Here is a 9,105-nt window from a genome sequence, read left to right as displayed (position 1 = left end):
ATATGACGTAGGTGTAATTATAATATACATGTGACATAGGTGTAATATTTTACATAAGGATGTAGGTATAATTATAATACATGTGACATGTAATTATATTACAAATGACATAGGTGAATTATAAACATGTGACAGGTGTAATTGCAAATACATGTGATGTAGTGTAAGTAATGGACAGGTGTGAATTATAATACATGTGACTAGGTATAATTATAATACATGTGCAGGTGTAATTATATTACATGCATATAGGTGTAATTATAATACATGTGACGAGGTGTAATTGTAATGCATGTGATGTGGTGTAATTGTAATGTGACTTGGTGTAATAATACATGCCATGTAGGTGTAATAATGCAGAGGTGTAATTATAATACATGATGGTGGTGTAATACATGTCTGTAATTATAAATACATGTGACATAGGTGTAGCGTAGATGTAATACATGTGATGTAGGTGACTTATAATAGATGTTGTAATTATAATACATGTAGAGGAATTAATAATGAGAGGTATATTTATAATTATATGAGAGGTGTAATTATATTACATGTGATGTAGGTGTAATTATAATACATGTGACGTAGGTATAATTATAATACATGTGACATAGGTATAATTATAATACATGTGACGTAGGTGTAATTGTAATACATGTGATGTAGGTGTAATTGTAATACGTGACTTAGGTGTAATTATAATACATGTGATATAGGTGTAATACATGTGACGAAGAATTAATAATACATGGACAGGTGAACATGGATGTAGATGTAATACATGTGATGTAGGTGTAATTATAATAAGCATGTAGGTGTAATTATAAAAAGACGAGGTGTAATTATAATACATGTGACGTAGGTGTAATTATATTACATGTGACGTAGGTGTAATTATAATACATGTGATGTAGGTGTAATACATGTGACGTAAGTGTAATTATAATACATGTGACATAGGTGTAATACATGTGAATTTCCTATGATGTATACAATTATCATGTGATGTAGTGTAATTATAATACATGTGACAGGTGTAATTATCATGATGTAGGTGTTTATAATACATGTGACAGGTGAATTTAATACATGTGATGTAGGTGTAATTGTAATACATGATAGATGTAATTATAATACATGTGACGAGATAATTATAATATATGTGCAGGTGTAATTATATTTACATGTGACATAGGTGTAATTATAATACATGTGAGAGGTGTAATTGTATAATATGTGATGTAGGAATTGTAATACGTGACTTAGGTGTATAATACATGTATGAGGTGTACACATGTGAGAGGTATTATAATACATGTATGTAGGTGTAATACATGTGAGTAAGTGTAATTATAATACATGCTATAGGTAATACATGTGAGTAGAAATTCATGTGATGTAGGTGTAATTATAATACGTGATGAGGTGTAATTATAATACATGTGCTGGTGTAATTATATTACATGTGATGGTATAATTATAATACATGGACAGGTGTAATTATAATTTACATGTGATGGTGTAATTATAATACATGTGAAGGTATAATTATAATACATGTGACATAGGTATAATTATAATACATGACTTAGGAGGTGTAAGAATACATGTGATGAGAATTGTATAATGTTATGTAATTATAAAATGTGATTAGGTGACGTATGTAATTATAATACATGTTGGTAGGTGCAATACATGTGACGTGATGTAATACATGTGATGTAGGTGTAATTATAATACATGTAATGGTGTAATTATAATACATGTGATGTAGGTGTAATTATAATACATGTGATGTAGGTAATTATAATGGTGACGTAGGTGTAATTATACATGTGATGTAAAATAAATGTGACGTAGGTGTAATTATAATACATGTGATGTAGGTGTAATACATACGTGTATACATGTGATGTAGGTGTAATTATAATACATGTAGGTGTAATTATAATACATGTGACAGGTGTAATTATTTTACGTGTGTAGGTAATTATAATACATGTGACGTAGGTGTAATTATAATACATGTATGTAGGTGTAATTATAATACATGTGACGTAGGTGTAATTATAATAATACATGTGACAGGTGTAATTATAATACATGTGACGAGTGTAATTATAATACATGTGATTAGGTGTAATTATAATACATGTGACATAGGTGTAATTATAATATAATACATGTGATAGGTGTAATTGTAATACATGTGATGGTAGGTGTAATACATAATATGCCATGTAGTGTAATTATATATGTAGGTGTAATATGTAGGTGTAATTATAATACATGTAGGTGTAATTATAATACATGTGACGTAGGTGTAATTATAATACATGTGACGTAATGTAATACATGTATGTAGGTGTAATTATAATACATGTGATGTAGGTGTATAATACATGTGACGTAAGTAATTATAATACATGTGACATAGGTGTAATACAGGTGTAATTATAATACATGTGACGTAGGTATAATTATAATACTTGTGACGTAGGTATAATTATAATACATGTGACGTAAGTGTAATTATAATACATGTGACGTAGGTATAATTATAATACATGTGACGTAAAAAAAACATGGGGGAAATAATCTAATTTAATAAATTGAAAAAAATTTGTAAAATAATTGATAATTTAAAGGGGAGGATTAAACTGTTTTAAAATTAAAAAGTAATTGGGAAATTTAAAATTAATAAAAGGGTTGAATTATAAATTAAAATACATGTTTAAAAATTTTTTAAATTACATGATTTAACATTTATAAGAAGGTAATAATTATCATTTATAAACGGGAATTAAAAATTTATAAAGGAGGTAAGAAAAAAATTTTAAAAAAAGGGTTGTTAAAAAAATTTTAAGGTACTTTTTAAAAATTTAAGAAAAAAATTTTAAAAAAAAAAATATATAAATTTATAACATTATATAAACTAATAATTATCATTATATAAACAGGTCTTTTTTAAACTTATATAAGACGGTACTAATTATCATTATATAAACAGGTAATAAATTAAAACTTATATGCTTATATAATAAAAAAAAATCTTTTTTCTTTTGTTTTAAAATTTAATAAAAGAATATTATTAAAGGAGGGTTTAAATTTTGGTTTGATAATGTTAAAAAAAAATTTTTTATTTAGGCTTATTCTTATAATAAATACCTTTTTTAAACAGGTTTTTTTTATTTACTAATGTTTAAAAAGTTATAATTGTGCTATCATTATCTATACATTTTTTATTTTTCACTATTTATGTTTTTTAAAACTGTTTTAACATTATTAACTTAAAGCTTTTCATTGAATTTTTTTTCTGTTTTTCTTTGGTTTTCTGGTTTTTTTGTTTGTTGTTTTTTCCCTTACTTTTTAAAACTTTCATTTGTCTAATTAAATTTAAATAGTGCATTACTTAATTGCTTTTTTTTTTTAATTATAAATTTAAAGCTTTTTATATAACTTGTTTTTTCCCTTTTTGTGCCAGCAAAGTGAGGTTTCTGTGTTCTTAGGGGGTAATTTTTAAAACCTGTTGTCACTGGTATTTTTTTTAACCTTTTTTCTCAGCCCTTTTCTGTATTTTCTTATTTTTTAACAACCCCCGATTTTTGTATAATTTTAAAACAGGGGGTGGTATTTGATTTAACCTTACACCAAAAAGTGATAAATTGTGTTTTTATTGTCAGGCTCTGGATTGCATTGCATAAGTGGAAATTCCTTAAGATTCCAAAGCAGGATATTATTTCACACTTATTTCACTGAACTGCACTTTGAAAGCATAATTGTGCCCACAGTTGATCTACCCTTTTTTTTGTTTCACTGATTTATTAGATACTGTTTTAACATTTTAACTGAAATTTTTTCATACTGAGAGTTGTATTTTCTGTCTGTGAGGGTCTATCCAAGTTTTCTTTCATTTTTTTCTGTTTACAGTTAAAACATTCTAGTCTGCTCCTTGATCTGTTTAAAACTTTCATTTAGTGGCTAACTGGGAAATGTAATTTTTCCACCCATCCCCATGACTTTTTTGGTGGCTTTCAGTGGCCCCACTGTATATTTGATCTGTGACACTCCCCGCTAGTGTCTTAGTTCAATCTAATAGAAACATTTTGAAAGGAAACTAGTTCAAATTTAAAACTTCTGCCCCTTTCTCCACCACACTGAAAAAAATTTTAAGCTTCCCCCCCTGTCAGGTCAGATATGGGTTTGCTGTGCCCGGACGTTCTGAGCCCCCCCTTAACTGGGGTTACACCCCGGGACCATAAAGTCTGTTCTTAAAACCCCTTTAACTACCCGCTTTTTGTTTTAGCACTCATCTGTTTCTTTGATCTCAGCACTTGTTCAGAACTATTTGCCAAATAAGTTACAAAATAAACACTCAACTTTCCTCACTTGTCTAGGGAAAAAATTTTAGATTTAAAAAATGCACCTTTTTAAACATGTCTAAAATCAGCTGTGTTTTCTCTTTTCTACCATGAATCTGGGCATCTTGGGGCAATGCAGTTTATGTCAGAAATTTCCCCCAACCCCAAAACATAACCCGTGGGGATACTTATTACCAAACTGGGCAAAGCTCTCTCACCAAAAACTGCCTAGACAGTGGGGGAACAAACACTTGCACCCATGCACTATCACATAGTCCCCAAACCTACACCACCAAAACACACACAAAGCCAAAAAACACACCCTTAAGCTTCAGTCAAAACTGGGCCCCAAACAACAAAAAAAGGACAAAACATTAAATAAGGGTTTTTAAACCCCCTACCTTAACTGGGAAAACATCAGTCCAACTTTTTGCCAAGGGAAATCATAACCCAAAACCCTTGGATAAACTTTAACCCCCCCGGGAAAATTTTTTAACCCACACCAAATGGGTGAATTTCCCCCCAAAGACTCCTCTTGGTAACCCCCCGCTAATCCCCTGAACCCAAATCCTGATCCCACCCCACAAGGAAAACAACCAAAAATTTCCCCAAAAGAACCAGTTCAAAGACAGTTGGCAAATTTCCCCCAATAAATAGATTCACTCTTCACAAATAAAAGATTCTCAGGACTTTTCCCTAACAGAACCAAGATGCTATCCTCCAAAAAAAGGAAGCCAGTCTGGTGGTCTTCTGCCATAAACAAACTCTACAACAGAAGAAAGAAATTCTTGCAAAAAAAGAGTAAAATCCCACGACTGGGGGAACTTCCTGGTCAGCCTCAATAAGAAGCTGAGATCCCTCATAAAATCCTCCAAAGATAGTTATAAAAAAAATTGCCACTGATTCTAAAGACAACCACAAAGCATGCTATAGCTATGTCAACAATCTCAATGGCAACACTCAGATCTGTTCTGAGTTACAGCACAATGACACTAAATATACAGAACCAACTGATATTTCCAACATCCTGGCAGATAGGTTCAGTGCTAACTTTACCCCCCTCTCACCCCCTAAAGGGCCCATTTTTATACTGGAAGAATGCAAAGTTCCTGTAATCACGGCTGCACAGGTAAAAACCTCACTCTCCAAAGCCAAGAACACAGCATCCATGGGACCTGACAACATCCCAGGTTGCCTTCTACATGAACTACAGAATGAACTGGCACCCCACCTAAGTACCATGTTAAATCATAGCCTCATCTCAGGCTTTGTGCCCATTGAATGGCGCACAGCGACAGTTATCCCACTTCACAAAGGGGGGGCCACAACAGACCCCGGGAACTACCGCCCCATTAGCCTGATGAGCCTCGTCTGCAAGGCCATGGAACATATCATCATGGAACTCATAAACAAAGACATTGCAGATCTCCAATCTCTGGACCCCACACAGTTTGGGTTTATAAAAGGCAGATCATGTCTCCTAAACCTGATAGACTTCTTTGAAGTAGATCCTGCCTTTTGAACTTGGTAGAATTTTTTGAAACCGTCACTAAGGCCATTGATAAGGGCAAGGCAGTTCACACAGCCTACCTTGACCTTGCAAAAGCCTTTGACACAATACCCCACTCAGGCATCATAGACAAACTCATCAGCTTAAATGTAAACCCATATGTCACAAGATGGGTTGCAAACTGGCTCAAGGATAGAACCCACAGGGTCAGAGTTGCTGGAGCTATGTCAGACTCTAAAGCCAGTCTGGCGGTGTCCCACAGGGCTCAGTCCTGGACCCCTCTTGTTCGGCATTTATTTTTCGGTGAGGCAAACATAGGAGGATTGTGGCTGACAAAGTTTGCAAATGACTGCAAACTGGGCGCCATAATTGATACTCCAGCGGACACAAACATCCTTCAGAGAGGCCTCATAGAAACGGATAATTGGTGCCAGAGCCATGGCCTTAAGCTGAACACCAAAAAATGTATAGTCATACCCTTTGGGAAAAACAAGGTACCCACAAATTACCACATAGGTGGTAATCCATTAAGTACGGAAGAGGTAATCAGGGACCTAGGGACCCAGGTTGACAGTAAGCTCTCATGTGACACTCACATTGCCAAAGTGGTTAGGAAGACCTTCTATATTGCCCACCTTATCATGAAGGGTTTCACATCTAGATCAAGAGAGGTCATTGTGCCTCTGTACTCTTCTCTTATCAGGCCAATGATTGAGTACAATGCCCCATTTGGGATGTATGTCACCCGACACCTGCAGCAGTTGGAAAGACCCCAAAAGTTCCTCACCAAGAGGATAAAGGGTCTTAAACATATGTCATATGCTGCCCGACTGAAAAAACTCCAGCTCTATTCAGTCGCATACCGCCTACTCAGAGGTGATCTGTGCCTGACATACAAGGCCATGTCCAATCCGGAATTAATGGACATGCTCCACCTCAGAAAATCCAAACCCATCAGAGCCACGAGAGCAAGAGACTTAAACCTCAACACAGAAATAAATAGGATGTGCTGGAGGGACAGATTCATAACCCAGAGGCTCCCTACACTCTGGAATAGAATCCCAGTCCATGTTAGGCAGAGTCCCTCACTGATTCTATTCAAGAGAAATGTTGACGAGTGGATGGGAGATCATAGGTTTACCCTGGGGGTCATCTCTGTGTCACTACTAGACAGAGGCACAGTAAACTAAACCCTAAAAAGGCATAGTATACTCATCCTAAGGGGTGGTGAAAGCCACACACACTCTGGCTAGGCTTATAAATGCCCTAGGGCAGATAGCCTAGTACGAACCTATGAACCTATGAACCTATGAGGGTAAGGTGGTTCACACAGCCTATCTAGATCTTGCCAAGGTGTTCGACACCATCCCCCACTCTGGAATTATAGATAAACTCACTAAACTAGGTATAAATCCCTATGTCACAAGATGGGTTGCCAACTGGCTTACTGACAGAACCCACACCGTGAAAGTAGCAGACTCCAAATCAGACTTCAGACAAGTGACAAGTGGAGTACCACAGGTTTCAGTCCTGGGTCCTGTTCTGTTTGGTATCTACTTCTCTGAAGTACAGGCTAACACAGAAGGTCTTTGGCTAACTAAATTCGCAGATGACTGCAAACTAGGAGCCATAATCAAAACTCCTAACGATGTGGACATCCTACAAAAGGGCCTCACTGAGACAGATGCCTGGTGTCAAAGACATGGTCTCAAGCTCAATGCCAAAAAGTGCATTGTCATCCCCTTTGGTAAAAATTCTGTACCCATGAACTACCACATAGGCGGTAGTCTTCTTAACACCAACAGTGTGATAAGAGACCTTGGGACACAGGTGGACAGTAGTCTCTCCTTTGATAATCACATTGTCACAATGGTCAGGAAATCCTACTACATGGCACACCTCATCACAAAAGGTTTCTCATCCAGAATAAAAGAGGTCATTGTTCCCCTGTACTCATCACTCATTAAACCCATTATAGAGTACAACGCCCCTTTTGGTATGTACCTCACAAGACATCTACAACAACTGGAAAGGTGGCAAAAATACCTCCCAAAGAGGATTACTGGCCTCAAACAGATGCCTTACGCAGACTGTCTCAAAAAACTCCAGCTTTACTCTATCGCATATCACCTACTCAGAGGTGATCTCTGCCTAACATACAAAGCTATGTCAAACCCAGAGCTGTTGGACATGCTCCACTTAAAGAAATCATAATCACTCCGAGCTACATGCTGTATGGACCTAAACCTTGTCACCACAATAAACAAAACATGCTGGAGGGATAGATTCCTGTCCCAGAGACTTCCCATACTGTGGAACAGACTACCTATCTATGTCAAACAGAGCTCATCATTAGCACTCTTCAAGAGAAATCTTCATGATTGGATGGGTAATAGGAAATTCACCCCGGGGATCACTTCTTTGATTCTGCTTGACAGGGGCACAGGAAAATAATTTTCTTGGGTGGCGAAAGCCAGGGTACCTTTTTGGCTAGGCTTGTATAGGCCCTAGGGCCAATAGCCTAGTACCTACCTATGAACCTATGAACCTATATAAGAAAAAAATGTTAGAAGTTATAACATGCAGTGCATTAAAACTTTGGGGAAAAAAATTCATGGACTTACAAAAGGTGTATGTATAGAACTGAAATAGATCATTTTATAGTATCAGAAGGTTTGGTTATAGGAGAAGGGGCGGTAGTTGAAACAGGATTTTCTGACCATCTTGCAATATGGCTAGAGATAAAAGAAAACAAGGAATATATAAAAATAGGCAAAGGAATAAAAAGGATAAATGAGGAAGCATGGAATAAGAAAGAACGGGATTAGTAATGCAGTTAAGGAAAGATCATATTACTATGAGAGCATTTATAAAATACTGGTCTGAATGGTGGATGATATTTAGGGAAAATATAAAAAACTTTTTTACAGTGGCAATATGATGTCAGAAAAGTAAAGAAAATATAAAAGAACATATATGATGCATTGAAAGAGTTAGAACATACTGACAGAAAGTACTTTGACAAAGAAAAAATAACTAAAAGAAAGAAATAAAGAAAAATAGAATTGTTATATAAGCAAAAACATTTTTAAAAAGAAAGAAAAGAAGAATCACGTAACTTAATCAGAATCCTAAAGGAAGACGGTAGTATAATAACAGAAAAATGTAAATGAAGGAGTAGAAAGAAATCCAGAAAAGAATACTGAAACTAAAATGGAAAATATTATGGAAGAT

General features: G+C 35.2%; 1 protein-coding gene across 1 annotated transcript in view; it reads right to left on the bottom strand.

Annotated features, from left to right (window-relative positions):
• The window catches only part of LOC122814312 (zinc-binding protein A33-like), a 151,211-nt gene that overhangs the window by 130,884 nt on the left and 11,222 nt on the right, over positions 1-9,105 (bottom strand). The window lies entirely within an intron of this gene.

The sequence above is a fragment of the Protopterus annectens genome, chromosome 10.part0 (genome assembly GCF_019279795.1).
Source record: "Protopterus annectens isolate FY-2018-M chromosome 10.part0, PAN1.0, whole genome shotgun sequence".
NCBI lineage: Eukaryota > Metazoa > Chordata > Ceratodontiformes > Protopteridae > Protopterus > Protopterus annectens.
Note: the sequence above shows the minus strand (reverse complement) of the source record. Positions and strands in the feature narration are given on the sequence as shown.